The 18,257-nt window shown below is 36.6% G+C and overlaps 1 protein-coding gene across 1 annotated transcript in view; it reads right to left on the bottom strand.

Annotated features, from left to right (window-relative positions):
- Nucleotides 1-18,006, bottom strand: part of ASIP (agouti signaling protein) — a 116,757-nt gene extending 98,751 nt beyond the window's left edge. The window contains exon 1 of the mRNA XM_070588068.1: nt 17,828-18,006. The gene's annotated coding sequence lies outside the window, so the exon portion shown is untranslated. The remainder of the gene's footprint in view (nt 1-17,827) is intronic.
- Nucleotides 18,007-18,257: the final 251 nt, after the last annotated feature.

The raw sequence follows: 18,257 nt of genomic DNA, 5'->3' as shown, positions 1-18,257 counted from the left end.
AGGTAAAGATTCTCTATATCCTCAAGGCCTATCCAATCTTTCTTTAAAATGTCTCTTGTTCCTTTCTATTCCTTCTGCCATACCCTAGAGACCCGTATCACCAGAATTAGGCTCACACACAGCCTCTCGTTAGACTGTATGATGCTAGTCTTCCCTCTCTCAAATCTTTTCCACTTAATTTTTTCTCCCACCTGCTCAAAAGCCTAAGAGGACTCTTGGTATCAACTGTATCAAGTCTAAACTCCTCTGTTTGTTTTCTAGGCCCTTTGCAATCTATCCCATTTTGCTTAGTAGATTTTATTTTCCACTATTCCACATATGCTTTCCATTTACTGCCCATAAACATGTCCTGACCATTTCAACCCATGGGCCAGATTCATTTCAGTGTTCCCAGAGCTTGGTATAAGGAGTCAGGGTAGGGGTCCAATAAATGTGAGCCAACTGACTCAATAGTTGGCATTTGCTTCCTTCTCAATGTCCTCCCTTTTTATATTTAAATTCCACACATCCTTCAAGTCTTACATTCTGCTTCAAGACTTCCACAGTTTCTCCAGCTCTTATGATCTCCTTATTTATTGGGGGAGGGGAAAAATCAAAGAAAGGAAAGAAAGGAAGGAAGGAAGAAAGCAAGGAAGGAAAGAAAAATTCCCCACAACAGAGAATCGGCTTTAGGAGTTGCAAAAGCAAAGAAAAGAGAAAGAAAGGTTGGTAGTCTGATAGCTTCCACTCTGAAGTCATTCAAAGTCATGGAATAGTCACTGTCATGGAATAGTCACTGACTTTCTGTAGTGCCACATAACCTGTATCATTCTGTTTAGAACACATTTATTGTCAGCATTTCTTGTGAAGTGTTTCAGACGCATTCATTCTGCCTTCCCTCATGTTAGTTTAGGAGTAATTTCTTCCTGCTTCCCTGATCCCCCATATTGAGCTAAATTCCTCCTATTCATGCACCCTTTATTCACTTTTAACTCCATATTTTATAGTGAAAGTGCCTGTTTGTGAATCTGACTTACCTTAGACCGTGAGTTTCATGAGAGAAGGTCCAGGCTTACTTGTCTTTGTATTCTCTGTAACTTTTATAGGCATAGAGATTCTGTACATGTAGATGCTAAATAAATGACCTCTGAAGTAACTAGGCTGTAAGCTTTGGAAGGTGAGGACCATACTTTATACTTCTTGTCTTTGTATTCTGAATAACCAATTCAGTGTTTAGGTATTCAGAAAAAGTTTGTTAATGTTAACATTTCTGTGTTCTCTTCCTCTCACCACTCACACATAACCTTACCCTTACCCCAAAAACTCTAGTAACTGAACATTTACTAAGTGCTCAACACTCTTATTCACTAAGATTAATGCTGATGGCTGCTATAGCTGAGAAACAACAAACAGAATCATTAATTGTACTTCTGTTTAGAAACTTTATTGCAGAGTCTAATTATTTAAATAAGAACTTCTTCCACTCTTTCATTCTTTCAGAGAATAGGCTTTGGAGCCAGGCAGAATTAGATTTGCCTGGCTCCAGAGCCTATTAGAATTTTGGGTCTGCAAATGCCCTAGCTATTTGACCTTGGGTAGGGCATTTTGGAGCCTTAAATTAAAAATGGGGATAACAGTATCTATTCTGTAGGATCATTATGAGGATTGAATGTGATAATATATATAAGGTGTCTTAGTGCCATACTTGGCACATAATAAGTATCAACCAGAGTTAGCTCTTGCATCTTGATCCTGTCCTTCAAGAGGGTCATCTCTTTCCACACAGTATCCAGTGGATCATGTGATATTATCTGGTTTCGCCTAAGGTTAAACTTCCTGTTCTCACACTACCTGTTCTACAAGAGCTATCAGTCTATGTATATGTACATTTGAGTGTGTAATATGTATGCGCTTGGGAGTGTGCTTGGGACATCTGTATGACTGCCTATAAATGTACATTTGTGTACAAGAGCCATAGGCTTCCAGTTAGTCTCACATTTGATTTGAGAAACTTTAGAGGCTGAAGTTAAAATTGCTGAATAGGGCATATTCTCCTCTCCTCTTGCTGCTTTTACCTCCACCAACCTGATTTCCCCTGTTAAATGACAGTATAGTGGGAAATTCCTGGGATTAAGCTAGAGTGAGCAGATTCCTCTATCAACATCTAAAAGCAAATATGAAGAGTGCTCCCCCATATTATCCAGCTATAAAACCTACTTGCTGTTATAGCTCAGTAATGGAAAAATGATGAATGGATGACACCACCTTGCCTCAGTGAGGCTGGATGAAGGTAATGAACAAGGGGATATTATCTCCAACTTCTCATTTTTGGGGGAGACTAGGGGAGTGGAAAATTTATAAGGCACACCAAGTAGCCTTGGTGAGTAGCTTCGAACATCACATTCTGTTTGTAGCCTCTCTCATTCTATCTGAGGGTCTGTGGTAGTTTTACCCCTAATAATGCTAAAGCTAAACCTCCATGCTAGCAATTCTCCCCCGCTGCCCTCCCCCATCCCAGGTAATTGCCAATTATCTCCAGAATCATTAGAAAAGTCTGAAAATATTTTCAAAAACAAAGTTAATTTTAATTAACTTATACTTTAAAAAAAATGTATGTCAGAGAGTTCTACTCCCAGCAAAGGCTGAATAATTAGGCAGTTACAGACAAACCTCTTTTGAGAACAATCAGAAAAGCTGGACAAATTATTATTTTTTAAAACACCAATTTGAAGGCAGAGAAGAGTTGCTAGAGCAGTGAGAATTTGCTGATCCAAGAATTGGAAGAAAAGGGAAGCCAAGAAATGTGAGCCTGGTGTTTAGGGAAACTTTACCTGGAAGATATCTGCTGATTCCAAAAACAAAAGCAGCACTGAGAAGCTGAGAAACTAAAAAGAGCTTTCAGTAATTTCCTAGCCAGGAATGGCAAGACAAAAATTGTAATATAGAGCCTGAAAAGGAGGAAAGGCCCTAGTAAACTCCCCAGGCTTTCGATTAGGACTGTGAATGACTTCACCCTAGGAATAAGGATGAGCTGGAAACAGACCAGCCCTTGTAAGGACTGAAGCTCAGCTTTGAATTTCTCAGACATTTATTAGATGAATGTATTTAGCCCTAGCCTATCTGCTTGACAGAAACAAAACTAAATCCTCTCTGGAGAGAGATAACATCATATAGAACATTAAATCATCTCTGGAGTTCAGCAGAGTTTTTTGAAGAAGTTGACAAGGTGGTTCTAAAATTTATATGAAAATGCAAGGGACTGAGGACCTAGAATAAGCAAAACAATACTGAAAAAAGAGCAAAGTTAGAGTGCTTATATTCCTGAGTTCATGATTTACCATAAAGCTGTAGCAGACTCACAATACAAGTAGATAGAAATAACTTAATAAACAGAACCAAGTCCAGAAATAGACTAAGACATATAGTCAATTGATTGTCAACCAAGGCACCAAGTCAATTTGATAGGGAAAGGATAATCTGTTTAACAAATTGTGCTGGAACAACTGGATATCTCTATGGAAAGACAATTCTGATTTCAACTGCATTCCATACACAAAAATTAACTCAAGACGGATCATAGACCAAAATGTAAAATCTAGAACTGTAAAGCTACTAGAAGAATGTCTTTGCAACCATAAAGTAGGCAAAGCTTTTCTAAGCATAACATAAAATGTACTAACCATGACAGTAGAAAGCAAAATGTTGGATTTCAAGAAAATTAAAACTTTTGCTCGTCAAAAGACACCATTTTGAAAATGAATAAGCAAGTAACACATTGAGAAAAAATACTCTAACACATATATGTGGCAAAAGATTTGCATCTTGAACATATGAAGAACTCCTACAGGAGAATTCTGGGAAGAGAATGGAGTAAGAAGGACAAGGAATCTGCCTCTCCACCCAGACAACAACTGCAACTGACAGAATCTGCCTGATGCAACTATTTAGGAACTCTGGAGTATATTGAAGGCTTACAACTTCCAAGGGAAGGCTTAGACAGTAAATTGTGGTTAATTTTGGCTCTTACCACAATAGCAGCTACCTGTGGTAGGCATCTGTGCACGTGTTCCTGGAGGAGCTTGCATACAGCTTGCAGGAACCAGGGTAGGCAAAAAGGACCCTATCTTCCAAATATCAGGATCTGTGTTTTGATTTCTGATTGCTGCCTTTGATCACAGAGGTGCAGACAAAGCAGGTGGCCAATGCTGTTGCACCTCCCCACACTGATGCAAACCCCTCTCTCTCTCCAGCCAAAGTGACTTCCAGGGAATTTAAAGGAACATCACCCCTTTCCCCCTTTCATTTTTCTCTTTTTGGGAGCCAGACATTAAAGACTAGGGCATTCAAAAACAATGGCATAGACAAGGAAAATTAGAAAGTGACAGTACATGCTCACAGAAAGGCTTAGAAAAGACCTGAGAAGACTCTGAGTTTACACTGCAGGTTGATACGTGGCAAAGAGACAACCTATAATAACAAAAAAACAAAAACAAAAAAACACCAAACCCTGGGGAAGGAGGAGAATCTGAATTCTAGAGATACCACATTATTAGATTCAAATGTCCACTTAAAAAAAAAAAGCATAGAAAGAAATAAGAAAATATGGCCAAAGGATAAAGAAAATAAACCAACAGAAACTGTCCCTGAAAAATTCTAGATGGCAGATATATTAGACAAAGACTTTAAAAAAACCATCTTATAGATGCTCAAAGAACTAAAGAAAAATGTAGGGAAAGTCAAGAAAACGATGTGTGAGCAAAATGGAAATGTCCATAAAGAGATAGAGAACCTAAGAAGAAATCAAAAAGAAATTCTGGAGCTGAAAAGCACAATAACAGAAAAGAAAAATTCACTAGAGGGATTCAAAGGCAGTTTTGAGCAAACAGAAGAAAGAATCAGTTAATTTGAAGATAGGACAATGGAAATTATTTCATCTGAAGAATAGAAAGAAAAAAGTTTGAAGAAAAGTGAACAGAGTCTAAGGGACCTGTGGGATACCATTAAACAGACCGACATGTGCATTGTGGGAGTCTCAGAAGAAGAGAGAGAAAGAGAATTGGACAAAGAGATTATTTGAAGAAATAATGGCTGAAAACTCCCCAAATTTGATAAAGGACATAAACATAAACAAGAAGCCCAAAAAACTCAATGAAGATGATCTCAGAGACCCACATTAATACACATTATAATCAAACTTTCAAAAGACAAAGAATATTGAAATCAGCAAGAGAAAAGCTATTCTTCATATACAAGGGATCCTCAATGAGATAATCAGCAGATTTCTCATCATAAATATGAATGCCAGATAGTCAGTGGATTTCTCATCATAAACATTGAAGGCCAGAAGGCAGTGGGCAGATATATTCAAAGTACTAAAAGAAGAAAACTGTCAACCAAGAATCTTATATTTGGTAAAATTGTCTTTCAAAAGTTAGGGAGAAATAAAGACATTCTTGGATAAACAAAAGCTGAGAAAGTTTGTTGCCACTAGACCTTACCCTGTAAGAAATGCTTAAGGGAGTCCTGGAAGGTAAAAAGAAAGGAGACTAAACAGTACCTTGAAGATTTATGAAGAAGTAGAGATTTCAATAAAGGTAAATACATAGGCATTATAAAAGTCAGTACTATTGTAACAATGGTTTGTAATTTTAACTTTTGTTTTCTAGATGATTTGAGACATTTAAAAATAATTATTAGTCTAAAAGCAAGTATTATTGTAACTTTTTGGTGTAACTGACATTCTGTTTTCTACAAAATTTAAGAAACTAACAGGGGCCAGCCACATGGCTGAGTGGTTAAGTTCATACACTCTGCTTTGGTGGCCCAGGGTTTTGCCTGTTCGGATCCTGGGCACATACATGGCACCACTCATGAAGCCATGCTGAGGCGGCATCCCACATGCCACAACTAGAAGGACCCACAACTAAAAAATATGCAACTACGTACCAGGGGACCTGGGGAAGAAAAAGGAAAAATAAAATCTTTTAAAAAAAAGGGGAAACTAACGAATTTAAAATAATTATTAGTTATGTTTGTGGGCATGCAATATATAAAGATATAATTTTATGACATCAAAAACTGTAAGGGGGTGGGGATAGAGCTGTAAAGGAGAAGAGTTTTTGTATGTTGTTGAAATTAAGCTGGCACAAGTTCAAATTAGGGCATTATAACTTTAGAATGTTAAATGTAACCTCCATAGTAACTGCATATAAAATAGCTATAGAATATACACAAAAGGAATGAGAAAGGAATTTAAACATTTCAATATAAAAAATCAACTAAATATAAAATGAGACAGTAATATAGGAAATAAAGGATCAAAAAGGCTATAAGACATAGAGGAAACAAATAGCAAAATGACAGAATCAAGTCCCTCCTTATCAGTAAGTACTTTAAATGTAAATGGATTAAACTCTCCAATCAAAATACAGAGATTTGCAGAATGGATAAAAACATGTGATCCAACTATATGCTCTCTACAAGAGACTCACTTTAGATTCAAAGAGACAAACAGATTGAAAATGAAAGGATGAGAAAAGATATTCCATGCAAAGAATAATCAAAAGAGAGCAGGAGTGGCTATACTAATATCAGAGTAAAATAGACTTTAAATCAAAAAAGTTTACATGAGGAGCTGGCCCATGGCTGAGTGGTTAAGTTTGCATGCTCCGCTTCAGTGGCCCTGGGTTTTGCTGGTTCAGATCCTGGGCACGGACACGGCACCTCTCATCATGCCATGCTGAGGTGGCATCCCACATGCCACAACTAGAAGGACCCACAACTAAAAATATACAACTATGTACCAGGGGGCTTTGGGGAGAAAAGGAAAAATTAAATCTTTAAAAAAAAAAAAAAAAGAGGGCCAGTCCGGTGGTGCAGCGGTTAAGTGCACATGTTCCCGCTTTGGTGACCCAAGGTTCCCTGGTTCGAATCCCAGGTGTGGACATGGCACTTCTTGGCAAGCCATGCTGTGGCAGGCATCCCTTATATAAAAAATAGAGGAAGATGGGCATGGATGTTAGCTCAGGGCCAGTCTTCCTAAGCAAAAAGAGGAGGATTGGCAGATGTTAGCTCAGGGTTAGTCTTCCTCAAAAAAAAAGAAAAAAGAAAAAAAAAGAAATTGAAATTAAAAATAAAACACAATACTATTTAAAAAAGTTTACATGAGACAAGAAGGATATTATATATTAATAAAAGGTTTAATACAGCAAGAAGATATAATAATTATAAGCATTTACTCACCTAATGACAGATCACCAAACTATATGAAGCGAAAACTGTCAGAATTGAAGGGAGAAATAGACATAAAAATAATAGCTGGAGACTTCCATATCCCACACTCAATAATGGATAAAACAACCAGATAGAAGATAAGTGAGAAAAGACTTAAACAACACAATAAACCAACTATATCTCAGACACATACAGAACACTCTATCCAAAAAGAAGAGCACAGACATTCTTCCCAAGTGCACATGAGACATTTTCCAGGATAGACCATATGTTGGGCCACAAATTAAGTCTCAAGAGATTTAAAAAGAAAGATATCATACAAAGTATCTTCTCTGACCACAATGGGATGAAGTTAAAAATCAATATCAGAAGCAAAACTGGAAAACTAACAAATTTGTGGAAATTAAGCAACAAACTTAAGCAACCAATGGATCAAAGAAGAAATCACAAAGGAAATTAGAAAATACTTCCATATGAGTGAAAACAAAAACACGACATACAAAAATTTATGAGATGTAGTGAAAGCAGTGCTAATGGGGAAATTTATAGCTATAGATAAACAAAGAAGATCTCAAATCACAACTTAACTTTACAACTTAAGAAACTAGAAAAAGAAGTACTAACTAAACTCAAAGTTGGCAGAAGGCAACAGTAAAGATTAGAGCAGAGATAAATGAAATAGGAAATAGAAAAATAATACAGACAATTAATGAAACTAAAAGTTAGTTCTTCTAAAAGATCAACAAAATTGACAAACATTTAGCTAGATGGACTAAGAAAAAAAGAGAGAAGTCTCAAATTACTAAAACCAGAAATGAAAGTGGGGACATTACTACCAATTCTACAGAAATAAAAATTATTTAAGAGAGTACTATGAACAATTGTACACCAAAAAATTGGATGACCTAGATGAACTGGACACATTTCTAGAAACACAAAACTCACCAAGACTAAATCACAAAGAAATAGTAAATCTGAATAGACCTCTAACTAGTAAGGAGATTGAATTAGTAATTTAAAAAAACCTCCCAGGAAAAAAAGCCCTGGACTTGATGGCTTCACTGGTGAAATCTACCAAATATTTAAGAATACCAGTCCTTCTCAAACTTTTCCAAAAAACTGAAGAAGGAACACTTCCTAACTCATTCTATTGGGCCAGCATCACCCTGATACCAAAGCCAGACAAAAGCACTACAAGAAAAGAAAGCTAGAAACCAATATCCCTTATGAACATTGATGGAAAAATGCTCATGAAATACTAACAAACTAAATTCAGCAGCATATTAAAAGGATTATATGCCATGATTAAGTTAGATTTATTCCTAGAATGCAAGGATGGTTCAATATATGAAAATCAATCAATGTTATACACAACATTAACAGAATGAAGAAAAAAACCCACATGATCAACTCAGTTGATGCAGAAAAACCCCTTGATAAAATTCAACACCCTCCTGTGATAAAACCACTCAAAAAAGTAGGACTAGAAGGAGACTACCTCAACATAATAAAAGCCATATATGAAAAACCCACAGCAAACATCATACTTAGCAGTAAAACACTGACAGCTATTCTTCTAAAATCAAGAACAAGGCAAGGATGCCCACTCTTACCACTTCTGTTTAACATAGTACTGGAAGTTCTAGCCAGAGCAGTTAGGCAAGAAAAAGGGGCAAGAGGCATCCATATTGGAAAAGAAAATGTAAAATTATCCCTGTCTGCAGATGATATAATCTTATACGTAGAACATCTTAAAGATACCACAGAAAAGAACTGTTAGAATTAATACACGAATACATCAAAGTAGCAGCATACAAAGTGAACATACAAAAATCAGTTGCATTTCTATACGCCAACAATGAACAATTTGAAAAGGAAATTAAAAGACATATCCCATTTACAATAGCACAAAAAGAATAAAATTCTTTGGAGTTAATATAACCAAGGAGGTGAAATATTTGTACAACGAAAACTACAAAACACTTCTGAAAGGAATTAAAGAAGACATAAATAAATGGAAACACATCCCATGTTCATAGATGAGAAGACTTAATACTGTTAAGATGTCAATGCTACCCAAAGTGGTCTACAGATTCAATGCAATCCCTATCAAAATCCCAATGATGTTTTTTGCAGAAATAGAAAAAAGTCATCCTAAAATTCATATGGAATATCAAGGGACTCAAATAGCCAAAACAATCTTAAAAAAGAAGAACAAAGCTGGAAGACTCACACTTCCTAATTTCAAAAGTTACTACAAAGCTACAGTAATCAAAACAGTGTGGTACTTGCATAAGGACATACATGTAGACAAATGCAATAGAACAGAGAGCTCAGAAATATACCTTCACATATATGGTTAAATGATTTTTGACAAGGATGTCAAGAGGATCACAGGGAAAAGACAGTCTTTTCAACAAATGGTGCTGGGAAAACTGCATGTCCACATGCAAAATAATGAAATTGGACCCTTACCTAACACCATATATAAAAATTAACTAAAATTGGATCAAAGACTAACTGTAAGAACTAAAACTATAAAACTCTTAGAAGAAAATAGGGCAAAAGTTTCATGACATTGGATTTGGTAATGATTTCTTGGATATGACATTAAAGGCACAGGCTACAAAACAAAAAAAATAGACAAACTGGACTTCAAGAAAATTTTAAAAATTTGTGCATCAAAAGATAATATCAACAGAGTAATAAGGCAACCCACAAAATGGGAGAAAATGCTTGCAAATCATATATCTGATAAGGGATTAATATCCAGAATATATAGAGAGCTCCTAAAACTCAACAACAACAAAACAATGAATTAAAAAATGGGCAAGAGATTTGAAGAGACATTTCCCCAAAGAAGATATACAAATGACCAATAAGCGTATGAAAAGATGCTCAACATCACTAATCATTAGGGAAATGCAAATCAAAACTACAGTGAGATAATTCACACCCATTAGGATAGCTACTATCAAAAAACAGAAAATAAGTGTTGGCAAGGATGTGGAGAAATTGGAGCCCTTGTACACTATTCTTGGGAATGTAAAATGGTATAGCCACTGTGTAAAACAGTATGGTGGTTCCTCAAAGAATTTAAAATAGAATTACCATATGATCTAGCAATTTCACTTCTGGGCATATACCCAAAAGAATTGAAGGAAGAGTCTCAAAGAACTATTTGTACAGCTATGTTCATAGCAGGATTATTCACAATAGCTAAAATGTGGAAGCAACCCAAGTGTCCATCAAGAGACTAACAGATAAGCAAAATGTGGTGTATATATATATATATATATATATATACAATGGAATATTATTTGGCCTTAAAAAAGGAAGGAAATTCTGATGTATGCTACAATAAGGATGAAACTTGAGCCCATTATGCTAAGTGAAATAAGCCAGTCACAAGAAGACAAATACTGTATTTCACTTATATGAGGTACTGAGAGTAGCCAAAATCACAGAGACAGAAATAGAAGGATGGTTGCCAGGGGCTTGGGTGAGGTGAAACGTAGAGTTATTGTTTAATGGGTATAGAGTTTTGGTTTTACAACATGAAAAGAGTTATGGAGATGGATGTTGATAATGGTTGTACAACATTATGAATGCATTTAATACCACTTAATTGTACACTTAAAAATGGTTAAGATGGTAAATCTTATGTGCATTTTACCATAATACCAAAAAATTGGGGGGAAAAAAGCAAATCAGTGGTCGCCTAGGGTTGGAAGTAGAAGAAGGAGGATTAACTGCAAATGGGCACAAGAAAACTTCTTGGATGATGGAAATGTTTTAAATTTAGATCATCATGATGGTTGCACAATTGCATAAATTTAATGAAAACCATTGAATCACTTAGAATTGGTGACTGTTACAGTATGTAAATTATATCTCAATAAAGATAAAAAAGAACTACATGGAGATACAAAATCATGAAAAATTCAGAAAAGAGTATAAGAGACATATGGGACATGATAAGAAGCTGTAATCCTAGTAGGTTAGGAGACAGATAATGGGGCACAAGCAATATTTGAGAAGACAATGACTGAGAATTTTCCAAAGATTACATCTTTATATTCTTGATGTCTTTATCCAGTTACAGATTCAAAAAATGCCACAAGGCCCAAGCATGATAAATTTACACTCAAGTGTATTATAGTAAATCTGTTAAAAACCAAAAAGCAAGAGAAAAATCCTAAAATTAGAATAAGAAAAAAGTCAATTTACTAGCAAAAGATCCAAATTAAGACTTCCAGCTGACTTCTCAAGGAAACAGAAACCACAAAACAATGGGATGATATCTTCAAAATGAGATTTAAAAACTGCCAAGTTAGAATTCTACATTCAGCAAAAATATTTTTCAGAAATCAAGGTGGAAATAAAGACAACTTTAGAAAAATAAAAACGGAGAGAATTTGTCACCAGTAGACCTACACTAAAAGAAATGCTAAAAAGGTATTCTTCAGGTAGAAGGAAAATAGAAAAGCACAAAATTGAAAGGAGAAATATAGAGCAACATAAAATTAAAGATAGTAGGCAAATCTTAATGAATACTGATTGCATAAAACAATAGCAATGACAACAAGAATATAAATAAAATTTATATAAAATTATATTTAAAATAGAAATAATATATATAAAATTAAGATACATGGCAATGAGAACACAAAAGGGGTGTGTGTGTGTGTGTGTGTGTGTGTGTGTGTGTGTGTGTGCACGTGCGCATGTGTGTATGGTGATAACAGGATTTAAAGTGTTTTTAGGCTCTTACATTGTCTGGGAAATAATAAAAGTTCCTATTTGATTCATGATGTAATCTGCAGGGTACCTATTTTTAAAAAAGAACAAAATAATGTTAAACTAATAGGGGAAATGAGATTAAAAATATCATTATTAGGGCCAGCCCCAGTGGCCTACTGGTTAAGTTCAGCACACTCCACCTTGCTGGCCTGGGTTCAGTTCCCAGGCACAAACGCTCTGTTAGGAGCCATGCTGTGCTGGCAGCCCACATACTAAAAACTAGAGGAAGATTGGCATGGACATTAGCTCAGGACAAATCTTCCTTAGCAAAAAAAGCCAAAAAAAATCATTAGTTCAAAAGAAGTTAAAAAAAAAGGAGAGAAAAGGGAAGAACATAAAACAAGCGGGACAAATAAAAACAGATGATAGATTTAAGCTCAAATATATAAATAATTACATTAAATGTAAATTGGCTCCAATTAAAAGACAAAGATCGTCAGACTGTATGTTAGTTTCCTATTGCTGCTGTAATGAATTACCACAAATTTCATGGCTTAAAACAACACAAATTTATTATCTTAAAGTTCTGGAGGCCAGAAATCCAAAAAGTGTTTAGGTGTTTCATGGGCTAAAATCAAGGTGTTGGCAGGGCTGCATTCCTTCTGGAGGCTCTAGAGGAGTATCCATTCCCCTTGCCTTTTCAAGATTCTAGAGTCCACCTGCATTCTTTGCCTCACAGACCTTCCTCTATCATTAAAGCCAGCAGTGTAGCATCTTTAATCTCTCTTTGACTCTGTCTTGCCTCCCTCTTTCACTTATAAGGATACTTGTAATTATACTGGACCCACCCAGATAATCCAGCATAATCTCCTCATCTCAAAATCCTTTACTTATTCACATCTGCAAAGTCCCTTTTGCCATATGAGGTAACATAAATCGAGGTTCCAGCAATAGGATATAGACATCTGTGATGGTTAGTTTTATGTGTCCTCTTTACTGGGCCACAAGTACCTAGATATTTGGTCAAACAATATTCTAAGTGTTTCTGTGAGAGTGTTTTTGGATGAGATTAACATTTAAATCAGTAGATTGAATAAAGCAGATTGCCCTTCATAATGTGGATATGCCTCATCCAATCAGTTGAAGGTCTGAATAGAACAAAAGGCCGACTCTCCCCCGAGTAAGAACAAATTCTTCTACCTGATGGCCTTTGAAGTGGAACATCAGTTCTGATTCTACAGCAGCCTGCTGGCCTTTGGACTCAAACTGGGACATCAATTCAACTCTGCAGATTTTGGATGATTTGTCAGTCTCCATAATCACATCAGCCAATTCTTGTAACAAATCTCTCTCTCTCTCTCCTTTATGGATATAAGTATATATATATATATAAAACCTATTGGTTCTGTTTCTCTGGAGAACCCACTAATACAACATCTTTGAGGGACCATTATTATGACTACCACAGAATGGATAACAAAAGCCAACTCTACGCTGCTTGTAAAAGGTATGCTTTAATTATAAGATTTAGACAGTTTAAGAGGATGGAAAAAGATATGACATTACAAACACCAACCAAAAGAAAGCTGATTACATTAATATCAGACAAAGTAGACTTAAAGGAAAGAAGTATTGCTATAGGTAAAAAAGATTCTTCATAATGATAAAAGATTAACTCAACAGGAAGGCTAACAGTTCTAAATGTACTTGTAGCTAATAACATAGTCTCAAAATATATAAAGCAAAAATAGACAGAACCAAAAGGAAAACTAGACAATTCTAATTTGTAAAGTGTGATATTTTAATATTCCTCCCACAGTAACAAACAGACAAAAAAATTTAATGACCTAAAAAATATGATTTAAAACTCGAACTTACTAACTTAATTGAATGTTGGCGGCTGCAGAATATACATTCTTTAAAGCATGCATGGAACATTTACCAAAATAGACCATACACTGGACCATAAAGAAATTTTAAACAAACTACAAAGGATGGAAATTATACAAAATATGTTCTCTATCAAAGTAGAAGTAAGATAGAAATCAGTAACAAAAATAATGAGAAAAATCCCTCTAAGATATGAAAAAGATAAAATATTTTGAACACCATTTTGACAGTAAATTTGAAAATTTAGGCGAAGTGGATAAATGCTTGCAAAAATGCAAACTACTTAAAGTGACACAAGAAGGAAGAGAAGATCTGAATAATCCTGTCTCTATGAAAGAAATTGAATGAGTAATTAAAACTTCTACACTAAGAACATTCTAGCCTTGGATGTTATTCACCAGTTGATTGATCCACAAATTTAAAAAAGAAAAAACATCAATCTTACTCAAACTCTTCCAGAGAATTAAAATTATGAAGCTAACATGACTTTTACATCAAAATCTAATAAGGACATTACAAAAGAAAATTACAGGTTAAACACTCTAATGAAGAGAGATACAAAAATCCTAAACAAAATACAAGCGTATAAAAACTAGCAATATATAAAAGGACTAATACTCCATAACCAAATTGGGTTTATTCCAGAAATACACGATTGAGTTACCATTCAAAAAATTCAATTACTATAGTTCATCATATTAAAAAAAAATCCAAGGCTCATTTTAATTGAGGAGGAAAATGCATTTCATAAAATTCAGTATCCTTTAAACATTTAAAAATAATTTCAAACTAGGAATAGAACTGCCTCAATCTGATAAAGGATACCTACAAAAGTAAACTTCAGCAAATATCATACTTAATTGAAGTATTGAAAGCTTGCTTTCTGCGATCAAGACTAAGACAAAGGTACTTGCTCTCTTTGCTTTTATTAAGTATTGTACTTAGAGTCCTAACCAGTCCAATAAGTCAAGAAAATTTTCACGTGGTGAAAATTCATCGAGCTGAAGACTTTTTTGTTTAATAAAAACAGAAAAACTTTCAATAAAAACTTTACTTAAAGAAAAATAAAAGTGTGTCCAGACCATTCAGGAGCCCAGAGAAGAGGGAGATGAGAATTCAAAAAAATAAGCAATCAAGTGAAAAATTCAGCTATTGCAATGTGCTTTCTCTCTCTGACCCCGTTCCTTCTTCCCCAGCTAAGGCAGACACATTTGGTTGTCATCTTATCCTCAAGCGTCCTTGCAAGTAAGGGAGGCTAGTCTTTGTTTTCACATTTGATGCACAGGAAGACGGAAGCCCTAAGCAGGTCAACAATTAGATTAAAGCCTCACAGGCAGTTAGAAGCAGATGCAGGACCAGAAATTGGTCTCCTTAATTCCTGCTCCTGAGGTTTGTGCACCAGAGCCTGTTGCTCCTGCAAGCCAGGCCACCAAACTGCTCTGATGCTAGGCTTCAAGGAGCGAATGCCTTCAATAGGATCTAGTGAATTTTTCTCTGGGCCTCTAATTTATAGTGATGCCAAGGATGGGGATGGCATCCTAATTTATTTCACAGTTGAACTGACAAAGCAGTATCTAGTCTGTCATCACTGCCTACATTTCCCTGGAAGCAAATGTCAAGGGGTGCAGCAATAGAACATAAGGAGGCGATTTTAAATAACCACTTTTCCCCCTTCCAAAAGCCCAATTACTGACTGTTTGTATTGAACGAGGTCTGATGGCAGTTGAAAGCAGAATAAACCAAGAGAAGAGAGAATGAAACGCCTAGGATCCTGTCTGCAACGACCATTTCTAAACAAGTGAACAGAATCACACTTCTCATCCCTTCATCTTTTAAACAAGATTCAAATGTGGTTTAGAATGTTTTGAATTTAGTACATTTGCTCCAAGCCGATTCTTCTTAAAAACATCTGAACGTAAAGAAAGAATCTGTAAGTACAGGTTTGGGAAACAGAACTGGTGGCTGTCTAGCAGGCAATTTATGGCTGGATTCTACCTTTGTGGGGGCCATCAGAGGGGCTTTTGGAACTCTCTGCCCTCTGCAATGCCCCTAGTCCACTTCCTTTCCTCAAGACAGCTGCCTTGAGCAAAATGTACACCTCTATGCGCTCTAGGAACTACTTTGGCCCCCAGATCCAGCCACACAGATATTTAAACTGGATACAGACTCTAGCTTTACAGTTCTTTCCAATTTCCTCCCTGCAATCTGAATAAATCTTCTCTACCCAACTGAAGTTAGTTTCCTCTCAACTCACAATCTGTCTCTGTGTACCTTTCCCCCTCCGAATCATATTCTTTCTTACCCTAATCAAAGACATCTGATCTTTTTGGTTCCTAGTTTTTATTTCTCTTCTATAGGAAATCTCTCTTTTGACTGGTCTCCTGGCTCTGGTTCCTTACTTCTTGTGCCCAACTCTGAACACTTGGCTCCTTTGATTTCCCATGCCAGACTGTAACAGCATCTCTGCTAGAACGCTTACCCACATGCAGAAGTGCTTGGAAGAGAGAAACATTCATGGTGTAACCGAAGGATGGCAGGGCAAGTTTTATGTTATTTTAACTTTTGAGATTCCTCCAGACTATCTTGAAGAACCAGAAACAGCCCTTTTCTTAGATTGCATTCCAACCCAGAGCCACTTACACAAAATGCGGGTTACGGCACTCTACAGTAAAACAGCCAATTAAAAGTAGTCGTCTCAATTTGGGTTATACGCTTCCTTATACCCTCGAATTTTCAGAGGTCCAAAGCAATAGAATCCAGTGTGTGGTTTCCTAGACCCACAGGTCTGCTTTTCAAAGTCTCAACCTGACAGAAACTAAAACCAAATACTTTAACCTACAGTTTACTTCTTTTGAGGTAAGAGTCAGTCTTCTTTCTACGTCTGTCTGACAGGATGCTTGAGCGACCAAATCAAAAGGCTATAATGGGCCCCCAACTCCTGGTAATTACGTTTGCCTGGGGCCATCCTGCTGGGGGTTGTGCCCAAAGTGAAGCCGTTAGTGTCAGTGACCTGATCCTTACTGAGATCCCTGTGGTTTAAGCTGAGAAGACACAGACACATTCCCTACCTTTAAGGTGAGTCGGAATCTTTTCCTTTATTTTCAGAGCAGTTTGACCAAAGGAACCATCTCATTCTCAGTGCTCAGCTCGGTTGTGAGATTTGTAGTTTCATGCTTCCAGGATATGGTTCCATTACTCGCTGGACTTGCCCTTCATATTGTCCATGTTGGCGGCTCATTGCAAGATGGCTGCTCCCTCCATGAAGGTTCTTCTCCTTTCCTACATGTATCTCAATAGAGCTTCACATTCTGGTACAGTGAAGGGTACAGACCTGCAGGCTTCTCTTCTCTGGTGCCATCTCAGCTACCTGTCTACAAGGCATGGGCAGTGGCCAGCTGCTTTTACAATAATTTAGGTGCTTAACTATTTAGGAAGAGTCCGCACCCAAATAAGAAACTGTGATTTTGAAACTCCAATTAGAGGAATGTACCAAGCAAAAATCATCTAGGCATTGAGAGCTTGGGGAAATTTTTACTATAGAGGAAAGAAACAAACAAAAAATAGAAGATGAAGGGCCAGCCAGCAGCACAGCGGTTAAGTTCATGGGCTCCATCCACTCCAGTGGTGGGGTTCGCCTGTTCAGATCCAGGCATGGACCTGGGCACCGCTTATCAAGCCATGCTGTGGCAGGCATTCCACATATAAAATAGAAGAAGCTGGGCACAGACGTTAGCTCAGGGCCAATCTTCCTCAGCAAAAAGAGGAGGATTGGCAGTGGATGTTAGCTCAGGGCTAGTCTTCCTCAAAAAAAGGAAAAAAAAATAGAAGAGGAGGAGGAGGAAGGAGCAGGAGGAAGAAGAGGAAGAAGAAGAAGAATTTGAGCCCATAGATAGCATACTAAGTATATATATCGTACTGTACCAAAACAACCACTGAGAAAGAGAAAGAGAAAGAGATTTCTTCTTCCCATATTCGGGCTCACCTCTCACTATACAGGGCCCTGTCCCAGGAATCGTCAGTAGCAGCTCTCTGTGGTCAATAACAGATAATTCCAGAACAAGAGAAAGGTTCTGAAATCAAGATGTCATTTTTAGATCAATGGTTTTCCAAGTGGAATCCGGGGATCTCTGGTGGGTCTGCAAAGATTCTTCCAATCGTTCTGTGGGCTGGGTCAAAAGGCAAGGCACAGATGTATGTTGGGTGTGGCTTTTTTCTCCCCTTTGAAACATATTTTCCACTGTGGATTTCAATCAAAACTTAAAAGCACCAAAACAAACATGTTTAAAGGAAGTGACAATCACAGGGATTCAGTAAAAATACCACAAATGTGTTTTTTTTGTTTCTGGCTAGTTTATTTAATCTAGTAAATAGCTGAGACTCATGCTACTCAAGTAGTATAAGGAGTAAAAATT

Source organism: Equus przewalskii, chromosome 21 (assembly GCF_037783145.1).
Source record: "Equus przewalskii isolate Varuska chromosome 21, EquPr2, whole genome shotgun sequence".
NCBI classification, from domain to species: domain Eukaryota; kingdom Metazoa; phylum Chordata; class Mammalia; order Perissodactyla; family Equidae; genus Equus; species Equus przewalskii.
This window is presented reverse-complemented; position numbering and strand designations above follow the sequence as displayed.